The following is a 21,188-nucleotide window of genomic DNA, read 5'->3' as shown; positions in this document are numbered from 1 at the left end:
CTTAATAAATGCATAGTTTGATAAAAATAGGTAAATAAAATTAATTTATTTATTTTTTTATCATTTGAAAAACCGAATAAGAGAAAAATAAAATGGTGATCATTGCAAATGAAAAATTATTTGGATTTTTGCAAAAAAATATTATTGAACATAAAAAACCAATTATTCAAAAATAAGGTTGTTAATCAAAGACTATTTAAAATTATTTAGTAAATAATAATTTTAAGAAATTAAAATTATTAATTAATTATCTATCTGAATTAAAATGGGTAATTTCAGCAAATAATTTTAAGTAATTAAATTTATCTATTAACATTTTTTTAATAATCAGTACTACTAATAGATTAATAATATATTAATAATTATGAATTCGGTAATAATTATAAGTATATTATTATTATTAACTAATAATATATTCTTATTATGAGTGTATTGATTTTGAAATTAGTAATATTAAAGTGTTATTATTATTACTACTATTACTATTATTTTATTTTTATTTTTATTAAGTAATTAATTTGTTATAAATACAATTTTTAGTAAAATAATTCATATGAATTAATATTAATATAAAATGATTATATCCCAATTAATAATTAACATTATTAAAATACTTATTAATTATCATTAATTAATTAACATTCTGAAATAATAATTATCATCCTTACTATTAGTAATAATTAATTATAATTATTGGTAATAATAATAATATAATTATATTAACTAATATAATATTATTAATTATAATTACTTATTATAATATAATTAATTATTTCATATAAATGTATGAATTTTAATTTTTGATAATAATTATAATATAAATAATTAACATTAAATATTTATTTTCAAAATAATTAATATGAGTTAATATAAATATGAAATGATTATTGTCGAATTATTAATTACCATAATGAAAATATTTATTAACTATCATTCATTAATCATCATTTCGAATTAATAATGAGAAATACTGTGAGTAATAAATTATCAATAATTAAGTATTAGTAGTAATTATTATAAAAAATAATTTTCAGTAATTAATTATTATCGATGAGTAATTATTATTAGTAATTATAGCTAGAATTAATTAATTAGAAGTAGTTAACAGTAATTAATTAGTAATTAAGAATAATTATTATTATAGGTTAATAGTTGTAATTAATTAATTAGAAGTAGTTAACAGTAATTATTATTAGTAACCAATAATTGGAATTAATTTATTAGTTTAATAGTTAACGTTAATTAATAACACAATTTCTTTTAGTGGGCTCTTTTCTTGAGCTACCACTAATCAAAATTTGATACATGTCTAGTGGGTTCTATTCTTGAACTACCACTAATCAGAATATGACAGATGTCCATTTTGTTTAAATCTTTGGAATGATAGGTGTCTGAACGTAAATGAGCCATGTGTTAGTGTGGGTTTTGGCATGAAATCATTACTTTAATATATATATATATTAGATTTACTAAAAAAAAAAAAGTTTAAGCCGGCGGTTTAAATCCGACGGTCTTAATGGTCGCCACTATAGTGATACCTGAAGATCCGGTCTACATTGGGTTTAGGAACAGATGCGACGGTCTAAAATAACAAACACGGCAGACGACGATTTTAAAATTAAACCGGTCTAATACAATCACGCGGATGCGGGGAGTCCAAATTTTTTTCCCGCACAAAGGCAATCTGGTTCTAGCTAGGTTTTTGACAAAGAATCTTACAAAGGGAGAAACATTGATCGGATGGAGAATGAGAAGGAAATCTAGGTTATAAGTGCCATGCGACTCTAAACTAGCATTTACCTTTGTTCATTGTTTACTCGAGAAGGGGAAGATTTCTTTTGCTTTGGAGATATTCAAGCCAGCATCGACTCTTCGTTCGAGCAAGAGAAGAGAAGGTACTTCCATATAAACCCTTCATGGCTAATTGTATTTTGGAAGTAGGAGGTCGACGGGTATAAGGGATTTTGAATAGGAGGTCGAAGGGTTTTGGAGAGGCAAGCCATTTAGCTACTTTTTGCTTTCCTGCATGCAATGCATATTTGTGCTTAAATTAGTGTTTTTTCGGCATTCTAAGGGCTTTAGAATTCTGTGTTGTGTGGTTTCTGAAAACCCTATATTTTCTTTCACAGTTGACAGTGGCCTGGCATAATGTCTCGAGTCTATGTTGGGAACTTAGATCCTAGAGTTACCGAAAGAGAACTCAAAGATGAATTTCGAGATTATGGTGTTATTAGGAGGTATGGTTTTTATTTTTAAAGGTTTAATATGTTATTTTGATAAAGATGATTTTTTCTTACTTATTTTTAAAGGTTCTACTCATGTAGAACATGATTCATCAGTATTGGAATATATATAAATTCTTTTTTTTTTTTTTGCTTAATGTTCTTATATATTTGATGGGGATCATTTATTTCTTTGTTATGGTTCTGATCATTGTTCTTATTTTTTAACCACATGAAGTAATTTGCTTGGGAGGCTACTCATTATAAGGTTTATATGTTTTGTATGCTCATGTTGTTTTTCTCTTTTTTTTTTTTTTATCTAGTTCTTTTGCTAAAATTTTGTGCACCTATTTGTGAAATTCTCTTTTGTTTTGGTAAGAGGAGCCATTTATTTATTTATTTCGACTCCACTTTATATTGGGTATTTGGGTGGAAAGAGGCAGGGGAGGCATCATTACCTCTATGAATATGATTCTTTGGATTGGGGCCTTTATGTTGGGTACTGGGGTCGTCGATTGATATTATTCTTGTTATCATTCTTTCTTTGGAGCATTTGTAGAGTGTAGTCCACACACGAAAATAAAGGGTGCTTTTTTGTTCCCATTTTTGGTAAAACAAAAGGAAAGGGTTTCTAGCTTCTACTTGTGTCCAAACTCGGTGAACACACTGAGTGTGCTGTGAGAAATGAGAATACACATGGAGTGATTAGTCAGTACTAGATCCAGTCTCCATCAAGTTATGAAAATTAGTATAAATTAAAACAAGTCTTCTTAATTTTTCCTTTCAATTACCCTGCTAGCTAGGTTGATACCTAGCCCTCCACAACATTGGACACTTTCCTTGAGAAGCATGTGAAAACATAGAATTCCTGCAGAATAAATGAGTGAGGAGTGGGGAGGCCTTGAATGTCATTTATGATATTGAGTGTATCTACCACCATGTTTCTAACTCACCCAATGATGTTGTCGGTTACCCCCTTTAGAGTTTCCTTCTTAATTTCTTCTTGCACCTCCATTGCTATTGCTATGATCATGCTCTTCTCACTTCTAAGGCTTTGGCTGCAAGTATGAGTGGTGACAATTTATCCAGATAAAAAAAAATAGTTGGCTTTTCCCATTATTGGTGCTCCTTACTGATTTCTTGCAACATTACATCTTCCTATTTGTTTTAAGTAACATCAAAACTCATTCTTCTTGCTGAAAACTATATGGCTTTTGCTTTTTGAATAAAAGCAAAACCTATGAAGAAAAAATTTGGTTGAATGCGATGGCAAGTACACTTTGTTTTGTTTAACCTAAACATGAATGAAGAAAAAGTAAGCAGACTAATTCACTGCATTGTACAGTAAAAGACGTTATTGATTGAATGAACGTGATGAAAAATACACCTTAAAATTAAAATTACACTTTAGGAAATATGAACCAAGAAAAATTAGGTAGGTTTTAACTGATTGGTTGAAATTTGGATGTAATGTGGAGTCAGCATTGTTGGATCTTACATAAACCATAATGCAAAAGCAAGATTAAACCAATTACTTGATGATCAAGTGACCATTTGGACCCTGGTTAATCATTCAAATTTCTCCTTGGTAAAACTGTACATGTTTGTATTTATACTCTTTCCAAACAGTTTGGAAAGAACGCAGATACATATATGTTCAGTACAAACCTTATATAGTATATTTAAAGCATATTTTGTATTTATACTCTTTCCAAACAGTTTGGAAAGAATGCAAATACATATATGTTCAGTACAAACCTTATATAGTATACTCTTTCCAAACTGAGCCTGAAGAATATAAATGGATGGTAGATTCTTCTCAGGACATATTGGATGTAAAATGAACTTTGATCCAAATCACAAGCCTTTACATATATAGGCCAAGTACTTGTGTTTGCCTTTGTAAAAGTTCCAACTACATCCAACTCTAGTGGAATCAACATCTAGTCCAGAAGCTTTGCTCCAATAACCACATCCAATCTTCCCTTTCTCTTCATCTTCCCTTAAAATAATAATATAATTTTGTAAATGGTTGGTTTTGACCAGCCATGTAAAAATGATTTCCTGTACAAAAATCTCCCTTACATGATTTACTCTATTTGCATTGGCTTTGAAAAGATTTAAAACCAAAATGAAGTTGCAGACAAGCAAGAAAAGCTCTAAGTCCTGGCATCTGTTTCTGAAGAAATTTGGGTGCAGCTACAAAATGTTGAGTCTCAAATTAAGTCAGACTTCTAGGTGTCATAAGACCACTGGTTTACCTTTAATATTTTGATATTGATTGCATGCAGCTTCATCATATGAATGAAGGGAGAGGGCATGGGTGTTAAATTGGGAAATTTTCAGCCACATAATTTTGCAAGACAATATCTAGCATATCATGCTTTCATCATATTCTAGTTGAAAAATATTTGGAAATACTGGTCATAATTTGAGCAAGAGACACATAAGAACCATGGAGTCGACCTGCCTGAGTCTTGTTTTTATAGTTTGATAAGCTAATGAAGATTTAGGAGGACCCAATGATATTTAACTGTTACAACTTCTAATTGTTGAGCCTTTGCATAAACATTTTAGGAAGGTAAACCAGATTCCCCAGGTGTTGTACCCCGTGTAATTGAAGCACTCTTTAAGCAGGTGGAGGATACCAGCCATTTGTTTCTCCTTACTTTTAGTATGCTTGAGATTTACATGGTTAGTCTCAGGGATATGTTAGTCCCTCAGTACTGTGATTTTTAAGAATTTATTAAGTTTGTTTTCTTTATTCCCGTAGTCTTTCAATCCAAATAGACCCAAGAGGTGGCATTATTCTATTGTTTTTGTTGATGTCAAATTAATTCTCAAGCTAATCCTAATAAAATCAGCAGTTAGTTACCATATATTTAAGCATTTTATATCAGAGCATAAGTTTGATATCCACAATTTTCCTCTTTTGTCATATACTCATATTTGGCTGGCTTTCTTTCAGGGGAAAATCTAGCGATGATTTTTACTGATTTAGAAAATAATGGGTTATTCAGCTTTAAGACAAATTTCCAGTAGTGTAGCGCAATCCATTGCTCTTGTGTGTTATTGTTGTAGTTTAAGCCTGAGGAAATAACTGCCAAATCATGAATGACTTTGCTGAACCTAGATCACTTGCTCCAACTGGCTTACACCTTGGTGGCACAAAGTATATGGTGATCCAAGGAGAACCAAGAGTTGCTATTTGAGGGAAGAAGGTGATACTTTCACATCCTTTCTTAACCCATCAAGTTCTTTATTTGTATGCTAGTAGATGATATTTAAGGCTTAATGTAAGGCACAACAGTTGACATTGCTCAAATGATTATTGCTAATGGGGCCGAAATTCTCAAATTGCAGGGCATCTATTAGATTGGTCAAATCCTTTTTTTTTTGTGTGTGGGAAAATGGGCTAATGGGGTAGCTCTCTCCCAAACCCAGGTAAAGGCAGGATTCAACCTCAAGTCTCTACAATGTCCAGCCATACATTACATACATTACAAGAAAGTTAGCTGGCACCTTCTATCAAAGTGTATATATTTAATTTGGATGGTCAAACAGAAGGCTGTATTGATAACATGGATTGGGGTAACAACACACACACACATGTCATAGGTTGCAAGTTTGAACCATCAAATTGTAACATAAGGTCATACTTTGCTAAGTATCTTAGGACATGAATATTTTAGCATTCGAGGTGATTCAAGAGGTACTTATATCAGTTTCTTCTAGCAGTAACTTGGGCTCTCTAAAGTGCACATAATAAATCAAATATGTTTTGACATGACAAATAAGCATGTGTAAATATGGCTCAGTTTAAAGTGCAAAGCCTTAAATTTTATATTATTTTGTATATATTTATACCATGCATATTTTTATTTGTATTCTTTCCAAACTGAGCTTATATGTTTATCAAACTTAGCTCTAATTTTGTATATATATGTTTATCAAGCTTGTTGGACCTGATTAATGATGCTAGGAAATCTTTGCTTTGTTACTTTTTGTATATAGACATTGATTTTTACTAGGGAAGTACATGTTCTTGACTCAAAAAGAAAAATTTGGGCTTAATTATAGCCCAAGCCAAAACTAAGGATCATAAGAAGCTAGTCCAGTGACCCATATGCTTTGGGTCCATCTTTGACGTGGAATTGGATTTGGTGCCCACAAAATTGTGCTCATACTCATTCTTACAACCATTTTCATCTGTGTATTAGAAATACACAGTTTTGCGAGGACTGAATCCACCCACCTTTGGTGTTGTTTGCCCTTGATAAGTGATACATTGCTAATTTGCCCTTATGGATGCTATAGAATATTTTGAATTACTATTGATATTCCTATTAATTGCTTAGAATTCAACCCATGTAAATTTTAGTTACTATTTATCTTTATAGTTAAAATACTTGATATATAATTCTAATATTTATATGTTTTGATTTGCAGGTTCAACCAATATAAGTGGATTTTCATTGGAAGATGTGCTTCATTATTAGAGAATTTGATTGTTTTTTTAAGTTCATGTACTATTTATATGTCAATTGGATATTGTATTTTGAACAATGTCTTTTGGATATTTTAAAATATAACCTTTGAATTAATAGATTTCATTTTAAATTGATTTTTATCAAATGGTTTTGTTATATCAAATAGGTGTGAAAGTGCTAAGTCAATAAACAATTCAGCTTCCAGAAAAATGATGCAATTAAGCGGGAATATGATTTTTTTTTTGAAAAAAATTGGTTTATGCCGACAGTCATGTCCGTCGGCTTAGCTATCAACATGGTATGAATAAAAACGAAAAAAAATATCTATGCCTGTGGTCATGCAATCGTCCGTTTAGCCACAAACAACACTAAGGCAGTGGTCATTTAACACCTAAGCCGGTGGTTCGGATTGCCACCTAAGAACTCAAAGGAGTTTGATAAAAATCTAAGGCGGTGGCTTTTTGGTATCTAAGCCGATGGTCAAAATTGCTGCCTGATTAATGCTAAGCCTATGGCTCATTGTGACTGCTGCAATAGAGCAATTTAAACCGCCTTTGATCGGCCCTCTAAGGTGGCGGTCCTAATCTAGGGCGGCGACGGCTAATAAGGGGGCGGAAGCTTGACCGTCGCCTTAGACTTAAGCTGGCAGTCTGAAGGCCTAAGCCTACAGTTCTAGGATCGTTGGCTTTGACCGTTTTTCTTGTAGTGTATGGACAAGGATTAGGATTGGAATGATACAAAAAAAGAGTATAAATCCCATATAATCTCTAGTTTTAATTTTAATTCTTTTTTCATACCTTGTGAAAAGGTATCTAAGTAAGCAGAGCAAAATGATAATTTTCACTTGTGATTTCTTTCCAATGTAGCAATTTCTATCAGCCATGGCCTGATATCAACGTGGGCCTTTAGCAGCTTGGGCATATGCCATGGGTTCAACATCTCATCGTCATGTATAAGTGTTAGTGGTGGTAGGAAGATATGGAGAGTGTGGATGTCATACAAACGGTATCCTTTTTTACCAAAGGGTATCCTACAAACACACAACGGACTGCTTGATTGGCAAATTTGTTAGATGGTGGGGGTCTTATTTGAGCATAACATAGACATCTAAAAACCCGTACATGATCATATGCTAGAGGATGTTTGAATAGGACTTCATAAGGGGATAGCCCGAACAGTAGAGGGGTTAAGCAGTTAATGATGTATATTGAAGTCATTAAGCACTAACCCCAAAATGAGATAAGAAGGTGTGCTTGAAATCGAAGAGCACGAACCACTTCAAGTAGATGGCGAATTGGTGATGTTTCCTTTTGGCTACCCCATTTTGCTGTGGGTGTCAATATATGAATGATGATGTATGATTTCTTGTGCAATGAAATATTCTTGCAAGGGCTTTGATAAAACCTCAAGCCCATTGTCAGATCGTAGTACTTGAACACTATGACCAAACTGTTGTTGAACCATAGCACAAAACATAAGCAAAAAGGGAACAATTCTTGATTTATTGTGAAGTAGGTAAACCGTAAACTCATGTGCATTTTGTGAAATCATCATTTATAGTAAGAAAATAGTGTGCTCCGGTATGGGATGGTGTCTTGTAACCCCCCCCCCCCCCTCCATATCGCAATGAACAAGTTGGAAGGGTATAGTGGACTTGTTGCTAATAGGAAATGGTATTCGATGCTGTTTTGCTTGATGACAAGCATCACAACAAACATCCGGGGGGTAGAATTGGTATACCAGAGATGAGAGTCAAGCATGATCTGAAAGTGTGTCTAAGTCGATGGTGCCAAATGTTGGGACTATTATTGGAGACTGCCATATGAAATGAGGATCTCTTTGATGGAAGAGAGAATTGATTAGATGCCATTATGTAGATGCCCCACCCCAATCACAGTTCTCGAGTCTAAGTCCTGAAGCACACAAAATGTTGGGAAGAATACTACAACACAGTTGAGTTGTTGGGTTAATTTGTTAATAGAAAGAAGGTTACATGTAAAGTTGGGAAGATGTAAAACATCAGTGGTGGTGTGTGATCCTAGGCAAACGAAACCTTTGTGGGTAGCAAAAATGGTGTTACCATTTGGTAAGTATATAGGTTTTGGCTTGTCAAGAAGAACAACATCATCATAAGTCATGTGGTTTGAGGTACCACTATCAATTATCCAAGTGGGGATTGAGTTCATTGTAGTCTTACCATAAACATTTGCTACAATAGTCAAGAGGAGTCTTTGTTTAAGAGGGATATCAGTTAGGCATACTAATAGAGAGAGAGAGTCCAGGGATTGAAGAATTGGTATTGTTTTCACAAGAATCCATTGTTGCATTTGAGCTTGAACAATTTGTATTGATTGGAGTTTTCTCTTGGCAACGATTTGAATGTGACTTGTCCCAATTGGGTGGATAACCCACCAATTCACAGCATCTGTCTTTTGTGTGCCTATTGCATTTGCAATGGTTACAACGATACTTTGATAATTGTTGTTGGTTAGTGTTTGGGTTATGGTTGAGCTGGCTTCGGACGTCATGTGGCCGCCCCATCTCCTCGGCCACGACAGCACCACACCGCGTCCGCAGCCTACCTTATCTCTTCAGCTACATCAACATTATGTCATCTATGCGGCCCCACTCCACCTTCCTAGCCACAACAACTCCATGTCATGTGGATAGGCACAACCAAGACAGGAGATCAGATGGGGACAACCCCGCTAGGGGTTAGGTCTTATCCCGAATACCTCTACGGTTAACCTCATCTTGACAACCCCAGAAGCCTAATCCGATCAAGACACGGATCTTTGGCTATAAAAAGGTACCTCCTACTCAAGGTAAGGGATCCAACTTCTGACTCTCATATTGTTACTCTACTCGGATCAGCACTGTTTTCTAACTACTCGGCCCAACCGCCCACTACCTTCTACTGACTTGAGCATTGGAGTACCTATCTGGGGATAACTCCTCGGGCCTCTAACTTTTTTTTGCTCGCAGATCTTATTGCACGGCTTTGTCCTTCCACCTCGGCTCCGTCTAGTTGGCAAGGATTATCTAACTGTAACCTCAGTTCTTGCAGTTATGGTAGCATTGCGTTGTTTATGTCGTGAAGACACATTTAGAGCTACTGCTTCAAGTGAGGTTGGACCTCAAAGGGAAGATATCATTTGATGTCATTCTTCTTGAAGAATCAGGGCATAAACTTTGTTGATCGACGACAATGGATCATGACTCATGATGTTTTCCCTTACTGTGTTGTAAGATTGATTAAGCCCCATCAAGAATTGATGTACTCATTGCTTTTCTCGTTCTTCAATAAAGAATTCGATGTTGCATGTGCATTCAGTAGCGGAGTCATTGCCGCCAATTCGTCCCACAGGGTCTTTAATTTTGCAAAGTAAGCCATTACAGTGAGTTCTCCCTGTTGCAGGCCATTGAGATCTTTCTTGAGTTGGTGGATGTGAGGTATATCACCTTGAGAGAATCGATCTTCAACCTCCTTCCATATTTCAAAGGTCGATTCAACAAAAGCTACACTGCCATATATATCCTTTGACAATGAGTTATATATCCAAGATGCAACCATGGAGTTGTATTTTAACCAGAGATTCTCTTCTGCTAAAGCCATCACCGGTCGGGGTAATGATCCGTCGATGAAGCATATTTTATTTTTTGCTTGGAGGATTAATTTTCATAGCTCGTTGCCACAATGGGTAATTTTCTCCATTGAGCAAGATCGAAACTAGAGCCATTCCTCGATTGTCCGAAGAGTATAGAAAATACGGAGAGCCAGGGCTTACCATCTACATCGCATTTGAATTCATGGCTCCATCCATTTCCATGAGAAGTGGTGATCAAACAAACTTGCAGTGGTGATTGAGACAGGCTTGCAGTGGTGGTGAATACAACAAGATCTGTCACTGCTCTAATACCATGTGAACAAGTATCTGAGTAAGTAGAGTAGAAAGATAATTTTCACTTCATTAATCAAATATTTATAATTACATGTTAACTGTCTCAATAGACCGAACAAGTGGCAAGACAAGTGGGCCAGCTAGACAATCGATCCAAGAATTCTAGAATGCTCGATTAGTTCAAGAATTCCAGAATGCTCTGTTATACATTAACACTCCTCCTTTGATATTGCTAGAAATTCCAACTGTAGACCGAGCATCTGAAAATGTTGCCTGGTGCCAAATACTTCTAGGAACTCGTTTCATTGCATTTCTTGGGCAAACGTATACCTGCAACTTTTTTACTTTTTTAGGGTCTGTTTGGTTGGTAGCCAGAATCAGAATCAGAATAGTCTATTCCCATAGTCTGTTTGATTCACACATGAATGGAAATGGGAATTGAAATCAGCAGGAATGAGATTTCATTCTCAAGGGAGGGGCAGGGAATGGACATTCCCTCAAATGGGGGAATGCCATTCCAGTAGGAATGGGAATGAGATTCCAATTCCGCCCAACCAAATAGTTGGAATCAGAATAGCCCATTCCAATTCCGATTCCATACCCCTATTCCTGTGAACCAAACGGTTCCTGGGTCAAACAGTCCGACCATCCGGTCTGGTCCAGTTTTCAAAACCATGGTTCCAACTATGAAGCCACTCTCATCATAGAACTGCTCTTCTTATAATCTATGTAGATGAGAAGGCAAATATAAATCATTGGTAAAGTCATTGCTCAATGTTCTGGGTAGATGGCTATGACACTCTAATGAAATGGATCGATGTGGGGGGTGAGTCGGGTGACAACTGTTAGACAGTTTTGTATGCCCTTAGCTTATATCAAAATGATGTACTTTATGAGTTTATTGTAAATGAATAAAAGTGCATATTTGATTCATGCTCCCTTGGTATGTTTCTGTGTAATACCCTTAAACTGGACACTTAATGAGACTTGTGTTAGTTTAGAATGTTCACAACCAGTGGGTCGGTCTAGGGAGACCTATCCTGACAAGGCTGACACTGTGGTGCCACCAAGTTGGTTGGGGTGGCTTGTCTCAGCTACCGGGGTGAGACCCTAGGCACATACAGTGTAGGATTATTTGAATCTTTGAACTGGATCAGATTTTCAGTATTGCCATAGACCTTGGAAATTGATGGGCAAAACTGGAAAGTTACACCCGACCCCTAGACACGATTATGATACTGCACTAGGTGTCGGATTCGGTTGTCTTTGATGTACCAATCAGTGAGATCCTTAGCGAGGGTCAAAACCTGGGTATATTGGGACAGTCTGAGAATTCATCTGAGTGGGTGATCATAGTGACAGGATCAGCCCCTTTGTCGGACAAAGGTAATGATCGCGGATGCACTCTCACTGATGGGAACCAAGACTGCCGGTAGTCGATTTCAATCGTTGAGATTTGTTTTGCAAAATATATTTTATATGAGATATAAAAGTATATATATATTATGGTTTCAAAATATTTGCAAAATGTTTTAATTCCCGAGATCCATACTTGAGAGAGTGCAACACTGTTCCTCGCAGCCGAGGGAGAGGTCCTCTCTTGTCGGGCAGTGTATGATCATTATGTGCTGAGAGGTTAAGTGTAAGACCAGTAAGGATAATACCTAATGGGCTAATCTTGCATCTGCCCACAGCCCCTGGGTGTTATAAGGTGGCTTGGCCCAAAGACCACTTAGGGTAAGTGTTGGGCCCATAGAACCCATCTGATGGGTTTCAAGGGGTGCACTGTCCATAACAGTGTATTCGGCCAGGCCTTGTAACAAAGGCTGGGCTGAACACATGTGGCTGATGTGTAGATCAATGTTTGGATCCCACACCATACAAGGAAGCCCAACTGGGCAGCAGTTTGGAAGGCTAAATGAATACATAACCCTAAATGGGCCTTAAACCCATTTCGAACTGGGCTAATTTGATTAGTCATTAAGGGGCGGATTTTGAGATAAGATCAGCTGATATGATTGGCCCCACACCCTATCCACTCAAAGAGTCCAAGATCTAAATGAGATTTAGATTTGGAAACTTCCTAATTAGATTAGGAACTGGCTAATCTAATCTGCAGATAAGATAAGGATTATCCCTTATCTTAAAAGGACTTCTAATTCAGATATGATTTGGGTTAGCAACTCCTAATGGGATTAGGAGCTGATTCCTTTAAGTCTATAAATGGAAGAGGGGGCGACAGCCTTTAGATACATCACAACAGACAACAAGCTGTCTTGTCTTCAGAGCTGAGATCACAGAAGAGAGAATTCTGCACCCTACAAATACTCTCTAGTCGCCTCCTTCCTGTAGCCGCCACCTACAGCAGTTCGATCTCCATTGCTTGGGAGAAATCAAGATTGGATCTTGATTCCAATCTTTTGGAGAAAAGATTGGTAGGAGTTGTATTCACAAGCCGTCCAGGTGATTCTTTGGAAGGATCAAGTTCTTGGGAAGAACACTGCTGATTCTGCTCCATCCTGCACTGCGCCATATTCAGTGGGAGCAGATTTTGGATCCTACCTTGGGCGTGAACACCTCCATTGAGAGATATTGTTTCTCTGTATCAGGTATCATCTCTCTCTCCTCCTTTTGGTTCAGATCTGGTTCAGTTTATTGTTCAAGAATGTCCTTGAAAATATGATTTTCTAAATAAAAAATTCGATTCCCAATTGAAGGGAGAGAAAAATTTTTGAAATTCGCCCCCTTCACTCCGCAATCTTGGGCGTCCATGTGATGGATTTCCTATCCCTTCAGTGGTATCAGAGCCATGGTTCAAATCTTGAACCATTCTGTTTCAGATCTGAACCTGCACAAATGGGGAGAAGGCGTTCTACCCAATTTGCGCAGATATGGATTTTGGGAAATTTGTTCCCAAAACATATGGGCAAATAATCTGAAATTAATTTTAAATAAATCTGATTATTATTTAGAATAATTCTTTATAATTTTCTTGATTTATGGGCTGTTCGTACAAGAGGAGATCGAAATCTTGGTTTGCGCAGGGAGAACTACAAGATTTGTAGTTTATTGAATTTATTTATTACATTTGGTCTGTAAATAATTTTTTTTTTTAATTTTAGACTCAATGTATAGGCATTCAATCTGATGTAATAATTAATAGAAATAGGATTTCTATTTATTTTTAATTTTGGATCGAAGATGACGGTGCAGAGAAGGAGATTTCGCAGATGGGAGATACGCTATCTGCGATTTGTAGTTTAAGAAACTACAATCTGTGATCTAACATCTGTTTTGTAGGATGGAGTGTGCGAACAACCCTGATTAACTGATTATTGTTTTTCTTTTATCAGTTATTTCATTTCGGATTATTTTCTTGAATTAAGGATTTAATTAAAAATCAAACCCTAGACCCATTCGAACCAAGATTGGTTCAAACTGTTTGGACCAAATCTAGGGTTTAATCAAGACTGAAAGTTAGCCCTATTTTTCCCACTAATGGGCCTGAGGATTGATATTTAATTAAATGGTTAATTCAGCCCAACCTATAAAGGCCCAGTTTTAAATAGTTAAAACTGCAAAAAGCCCGTTTTAAAAGATAAAGCTATATGGGCCGAACTGGGTAACCCTAATTTAGCCCATATACCTAGATAATATTAATGGTTAATATTATGGAATTTTTAACGGGCTTCCAATGGGTCTTACAGATAATTAATTAATTGTATCAATTTATTCCTGCATGAGATGTATGGATGTGTGATGTGCTATGTACATGGGCCATAAGTACTTGGCCCATGCTCATTCGATAGTGGCTCTTGCGCACACCATGGCTGAATGCACATCATTGCCATGGTGTCCCTTTTGGTCATTGGATGACCTCCCTCAGTGGTGGGCCCCACACCTCATCAAGATGTTACATGCAGAACCCTAGCCGATTTAAGGCCCATCGAAATTTGGCTTTATGAAAGTCAGTGGGATTCACTTTGGTTTGACCTAAATCAAACTAGGGCGTAATTATTTGTTCCCTCCAGCTGATATGAGTGCAAGTGATAGGGAGATTCATATGATGAACTCTCTAAAGGCCTTCCATCATTAGCATGAGGATGGGTCCTTCAGTAATGAGGAAACGCACCAGAAAATGGGCTATCCATTTGCTGTTTGGCTTGTCTAAGTGTTTCATAAGATGATAGGGGCGTCATAGACCGATGTGGGAGGGCTTTACTAGAAAATGGGAACTCTCTCACGGTACCTTGGCGTTCACGAATATGATGGGTAAGCACTCACTGGACAGAAAGGTTTACCTGAAAACGACTCTTAACCTTGTCTGACACAGGCCAAAGGGAAAACTCATATGATGAATGGATGTGATCCTTCACAAAAAGGTGGTGGAGTTTTGCAGCTGAAACAATTGGCTCCATGCACCCTATGTGATTTCCCACATTTTCAGAGACAACCCGTAGTCTCTATCACTGAGAAAGGAGAAAAATCTCAGAGATGAATAAATGGAAATTGATCGTAGATTAAAAGCCATATCTATGAAATGAACATGAATCAAATTAGGTTGTGGATTGATGTTTGCTCTTTTATTAGAAAATGGCAAACGGATCTTTTGCAAAGCTTCTTGATGACAACAAGCTTAAGGGCCCAAACTACGCCGACTGGTACAGGAACCTTATGCTGGTCCTATCTTCAAAAAAGCTGGACAAAGTGGCAAAGAATCCTACCTCGAAGCGTCCGGGTGACAGGGCTTCTGAGGCCCAAAGGAGAGGCTATCAGGAATGGGAGGAGAAAAACTCCCTAGCCTGGTGTTACATCATCGCCTCCTTGGACAATCCAATACAGAGGCAGTTCGATCAGATCGAACTTGCCAATGACATATTGGACAGTCTGAGGACGATGTATGAAGAGCAAAATCGTTCTACTCGACAAAAGGTCTTGAAATAGTTCATGACCACTCAAATGTCCAAGGGCCAACAAGTTCACGACAATTGTCTTCGGATGATGGGTTACATCAACGAACTAGAGGCTCTTAGATCCAGGCTAAACCTCACAACCCAAATAGATGCTATCCTAAATTCTTTGCCTCATTCCTTTAATCCGTTCATCATGAACTATAACATGAACAAGCTGAATGTCAGTTTGCAAAATATCAGCAATATGTTGCAAAGAGCTGAAGAACTGATTAAAAATGATGAGCCTGTAGCTATGCTTGTTGAAGCTAGTAAAACGGGCAAGAGAAAGAGAAAGGCAAAGAAGCCTCAGAAAAAGCCACCAAGAGCAAAAGGCAGAAGAAAGACAAAGCATCGGATGCCTGTCACTCTACAAGAAGACCGGCCATTGGAAAAAGAATTGTCCTGCTTACCTGGAATCCAAGAAAGGTAATTTCGAAACTTGTGTTATAGAAACCAATTTATTGGTAGCTTCTGCGTCCTGGTGTATTAACTCCGGGGCTTCAACTCATGCGTGTAACTCACTGCAGGGGTTCAAGGTAAGCAGAAGGCTGAGTGAAGGAGAAGTCACTCTCTACTTGGGGACTACTGCAACTGTTGCAGCCGCGACAATAGGAACCGCAGAGTTAATTTTTAGAGAAGGAAAAGTTGTACTGAAAGATTGTCTTTATGTACAAAACTTGAGAAGAATTTTGATTTCTGTTTCAAAACTGTGTGGAGATGGTTATTCTGTCTTCTTTATTAATACGATTACTATTAAAAGGAATAACAGATTCATCACATACGGGGAACTGGAGAACGGTCTCTATGTTCTACATCCTTCTCTAGAAACTAACATAATCGAAACTACGCCGGCTGAAATCCCCAAGAAGAGAGCCCATGATACAGTTAATCCCACGTGTCTGTAGCATTACCGACTTGGCCACATCGGTGTTGACCGAATCACAAGGTTGGTAAAGGATGGTCATTTGGATTTTCTAACTATAGAAGATCTTCCCACCTGTGAGCCTTGCCTACAAGGCAATATGACCAAATGGCCATTTAATGGTAAGCCTGAAAGATGTACAGGCACACTTGACCTAATACATACTAATGTATATGGTCCCCTGAGTATTACGACACGGAATCAACACGCGTATTTCATCACCTTCACAAATGATTTCTCACGATATGGTTACGTGTACCTAATGAGACACAAGTCCGAATCCTTTGAAAACTTCAAAGAGTTTAGACAAGAGGTCGAGAAATAGTTGGGGAGGGAAATTAAAGCCCTAAGATCTGATCGATGTGGCGAGTATCTCTTCGACGAATTCAGATACTACTTAAAGGACAATGGGATAGTATTACAATTAGCTCCTCCTGCTACACCACAACTTAATGGTGTTCCAGAGAGGAGGAATAGGACCTTATTGGATATGGTCTGGTCACTTCTCATACACTCAGAGTTACCCACATCCTTTTGGGGTTACGCATTAGAGACAGCGATTTACGTGCTGAATCGGGTTCCAATCAAATCGGTTCCGAACACTCCATATGAACTTTGGACCGGAAAGAAACCAAGTGTCAGACACTTGAAGATTTGGGGTTGTCCAGCACACGTCAAAAGAACGAGTGTAGACAAGTTGGAATCCAAGACCAGCCGTTGCCTATTTGTAGGCTACTCAAAAGGCTCTGTAGGTTACCTTTTTTATGATCCAAGTGAGCAGAAAGTGTTCTGCAGTCGAAATGCCCAGTTCTTGGAGACCGATTACATCTTAGACATCCATCGTTAGGAAATTGTTCTTGATGAGGACAGCTAAGGAGCAGTGGGAGATGTCCCACAAGTTCCAGGTAGTGACCAACCTAGAAGATCCACTCGGGTATCCAGGCCACCAGTCCGTTATGGTTATGACCAAGATAGTTACCTGGTTGAAACGTTGACTAGTGAGGAGGATCCCGTGACTTACGTGGAAGCTATGTGGATATAGATTCCCAGAAGTGGGTGGAGGCCATGAGAGCAGAGATAGACTCAATGGAGACCAATGGAGTCTGGACTCTAGTAGATCCGCCGTCCAAGGTAAAAGCAATCGGTTGCAAATGGATTTACAAGAGGAAGAAAGGCTCCGATGGTAGAGTTGAGACATTCAAAGCTCGTCTGGTGGCGAAAGGGTATACTCAGAAAGAGGGCATCGATTATGAGGAAACATTTTCGCCTATGGCCATGCTTAAATCCATTAGGATCCTGCTAGCTATAGCAGCATACCATGACTATGAGATTTGGCAGATGGATGTCAAAACTACATTCCTGAATGGAGATCTTACTGAAGATATCTATATGCAGCAGCCACAAGGTTTCATAGCTGCGGGTCAGGAAAACATGGTATGTAAACTTAATAGATCCATTTATGGACTTAAGCAAGATTCTAGAAGTTGGAACATCCGTTTTGACTCTGCCATCAAATCGTTTGATTTCGAGCAGAAGCCGGATGAACCCTGTGTTTACAGGAAGTACAGTGGAGATAAGGTTACCTTCTTGGTTCTGTATGTAGATGACATTCTATTCATTGGGAATGATGTAGGAATGTTGACTACAGTGAAAGTATGACTTTCATAGCAATTCTCCATGAAAGATCTTGGAGAGGCCTCCTATATACTAGGTCTTCGACTCTATAGAGATAGATCGAAGCAGATAATAGGATTATCCCAATCTGCCTACATTGACAAAATAGTCAAAAGATACAACATGAAAAACTCCAAGAAATGAAATGTTTATTTCAGGCATGGAGTCACTCTCTCCAAGAAGATGTCTCCCAAGACTTCTAAGGAGATTGATGGCATGAAAGACGCTCCCTATGCCTCTGCCGTAGGGAGCATCATGTATGCCATATTGTGCACTCGCCCTGACATTACTCAGGCAGTGAGTGTAGTAAGCATATTTCAAGCCAACCCAGGGCAGGAGCACTGGACTGCTGTGAAAAACATACTTAAGTACCTTCAAAGGAAAAAAGAGTTTTGTCTAGTATTCGATGGTAATTCACTACAGATCAAAGAGTATACAGATGCCGATTTCCAATCGTTCCATATGATAGAAAGTCTACATCTTGATATGTTTTCACGATAAGACCGTGTGCTATTTGTTGGAAAAGCAGCAAACAGGGGTCCACTGTAGACTCCACGACCGAGGCCGAGTACATTGCCGCAAGTGAGGCTGCCAAAGAAGTCGTGTGGATGAAGAAGTTCGTTCACGAGTTGGGAGTAGTTCCGTCCAGCACATCACCCATACCATTGTTGTGTGACAACAATGGAGCCATTGCTCAGGCTAAGGAGCCACAAGCCCACTCAAAGTCGAAGCACATCGAGAGGAAGTACCATGTACTGAGGGAGATTGTTGGTAGAGGGGACGTCCTGATTCAGAAGGTAGCGTTAGCGGAAAATGTAACAAACCCATTGACAAAGCCACTATCACAGAAAGTGTTTGAGAAACACGTGGAAAGCATGGGACTCCGGCTAGTACCTGATTGGACCTAAGTGCAAGTGGGAGCTGTTAGACAGTTTTGTATGCCCTTAGCTTCAATCAAAATGATGTATTTTATGAGTTTATTGTAAATGAATAAAAGTGCATATTTGATTCATGCTCCCTTGGTATGTTTCTGTGTAATACCCTTCAACTGGACACTTAATGAGACTCGTGTTAGTTTAGAATGTTCACAGCCAGTGGGTCGGTCTAGGGAGACCTATCCTAACAACGCTAACACTGTGGTGCCACCAAGTTGGTTGGGGTGGCTTGTCTCAGCTACCGGGGTGAGACCCTAGGCACATACAGTGTAGGATTATTTGAATCTTTGAACTGGATCAGATTTTCAGTATTGCCCTAGACCTTGGAGATTGATGGGAAAAACTGGAAAGTTACACCCAACCCCTAGACTCAATTATGATACTGCACTAGGTGTCAGATTGGGCTGTCTTTGATGTACCAATCAGTGAGATCCTTAGCGGGGGTCAAAACCTGGGTATGTTGGGACAGTCTGAGAATTCATCTGAGTGGGTGATCATAGTGACATGATCAGCCCCTTTGTCGGACAAAGGTAATGATCGCGGATGCACTCTCACTGATGGAAACCAAGACTGCCGGCAGCCGATTTCAATCGTTGAGATTTGTTTTGCAAAATATAGTTTATATGAGATATAAAAGTATATATATATTATGGTTTCGAAATGTTTGCAAAAGGTTTTAATTCCCGGGATCCATACTTGAGACAGTGCAAAACTGTTCCTTGCAGCCGAGGGAGAGGTCCTCTCTTGTCGGGCAGTGTATGATCATTATGGGCTGAGAGGTTAAGTGTAAGACCAGTAAGGATAATACCTGATGGGCTAATCTTGCATCTGCTCACAGTCCCTGGGTGTTATAAGGTGGCTTGGCCCAGGGACCACTTAGGGTAAGTGTTGGGCCCATAGAGCCCATCTGATGGGTTTCAGGGGGTGCACTGTCCATAACAGTGTATTCGGCCAGGCCTTGTAACAAAGGCTGGGCTGAACCCATGTGGCTGATGTGTAGATCAATGTTTGGGTCCCACACCATACAAGGAAGCCAACTGGGCAACAGTTTGGAAGGCTAAATGAATACATAACCCTAAATGGGCCTTAAACCCATTTCGAACTGGGCTAATTTGATTAATCATTAAGGGGCGAATTTTGAGATAAGATCAACTAATAGGATTGGGCCCACACCCTATCCACTCAGAGAGTCCAAGATCTAAATGAGATTTAGATTTGGAAACTTCCTAATTAGATTAGGAACTATCTGATCTAATCTGCAGATAAGATAAGGATTATCCCTTATTTTAAAGGGACTTCTAATTCAGATATGATTTGGGTTAGCAACTCCTAATGGGATTAGGAGCTGATCCCTTTAAGTCTATAGACAACCAACTGTCTTGTCTTCATAGCTGAGATCACAAAAGAAAGAATTTTGCTCCCTGCAAATACTCTCTAGCCGCCTCCTTCCTTCAGCCGCCGCCTACAACAGTTCGATCTCCATTGCTTGGGAGAAATCAAGATTGGATCTTGATTCCAATCTTTTGGAGAAAAGATTGGTAGGAGTTGTATTCACAAGCCGTCCAGGTGATTCTTTAGAAGGATCAAGTTTTTGGGAAGAACACTGCTGATTCTGCTCTACCCTGCACTGCGTTATTTCAGTGGAAGCAGATTTTGGATCCTACCTTGGGCGTGAACACCTCCATTGAGAGATATTGTTTCTCTATATCAGGTATCATCTCTCTCTCCTCCTTTTGGTTCAGATCTGGTTCAGTTTATGGTTCAAGAATGATCATTGAAAATATGATTTTCTAAATAGGGAATTCGATTCCCAGTTGAATGGAGAAAAATTTTTGAAATTTGCCCCCTTTATTCCGCAATTTTGGGCATCCATGTGATGGATTTCCTATCCCTCCAACCTCTTTCTCTCTCAAGAAAAATAGTTCTGAATGGTTTTATAGTTCTTCTTACAACTCTGTCATAGATGTCTTGTTGTTCTTGATCATCATCATCTAAGACTTATCCCAACTATATGGGGTCGGTCAGCTACACGAATCCTGTTTCACCATTTCGTCTGTTTAGTGCCATATCCAGTGTTAAAATGTCTTAATT

General features: G+C 38.1%; 1 long non-coding RNA gene across 2 annotated transcripts; it reads left to right on the top strand.

Annotated features, from left to right (window-relative positions):
• The first annotated feature begins 1,614 nt into the window (after positions 1-1,614).
• On the top strand, positions 1,615-6,857 carry LOC148875752 (uncharacterized). Of its 2 annotated transcripts, none has more exons than XR_016105619.1 (5): positions 1,615-1,895; positions 2,130-2,237; positions 5,356-5,443; positions 5,586-5,666; positions 6,672-6,857. It is a non-coding gene; the product is annotated as an uncharacterized LOC148875752 (long non-coding RNA). The 2 variants fall into 2 exon arrangements; XR_016105618.1 differs by having other exon boundaries at positions 1,616-1,895; positions 5,191-5,443.
• The last annotated feature ends 14,331 nt before the right edge of the window (positions 6,858-21,188 follow it).

The sequence above is a fragment of the Nelumbo lutea genome, chromosome 1, assembly GCF_056320005.1.
Source record: "Nelumbo lutea isolate HS-2025 chromosome 1, American lotus-T2T, whole genome shotgun sequence".
Lineage (NCBI taxonomy): Eukaryota > Viridiplantae > Streptophyta > Magnoliopsida > Proteales > Nelumbonaceae > Nelumbo > Nelumbo lutea.
This window is presented reverse-complemented; position numbering and strand designations above follow the sequence as displayed.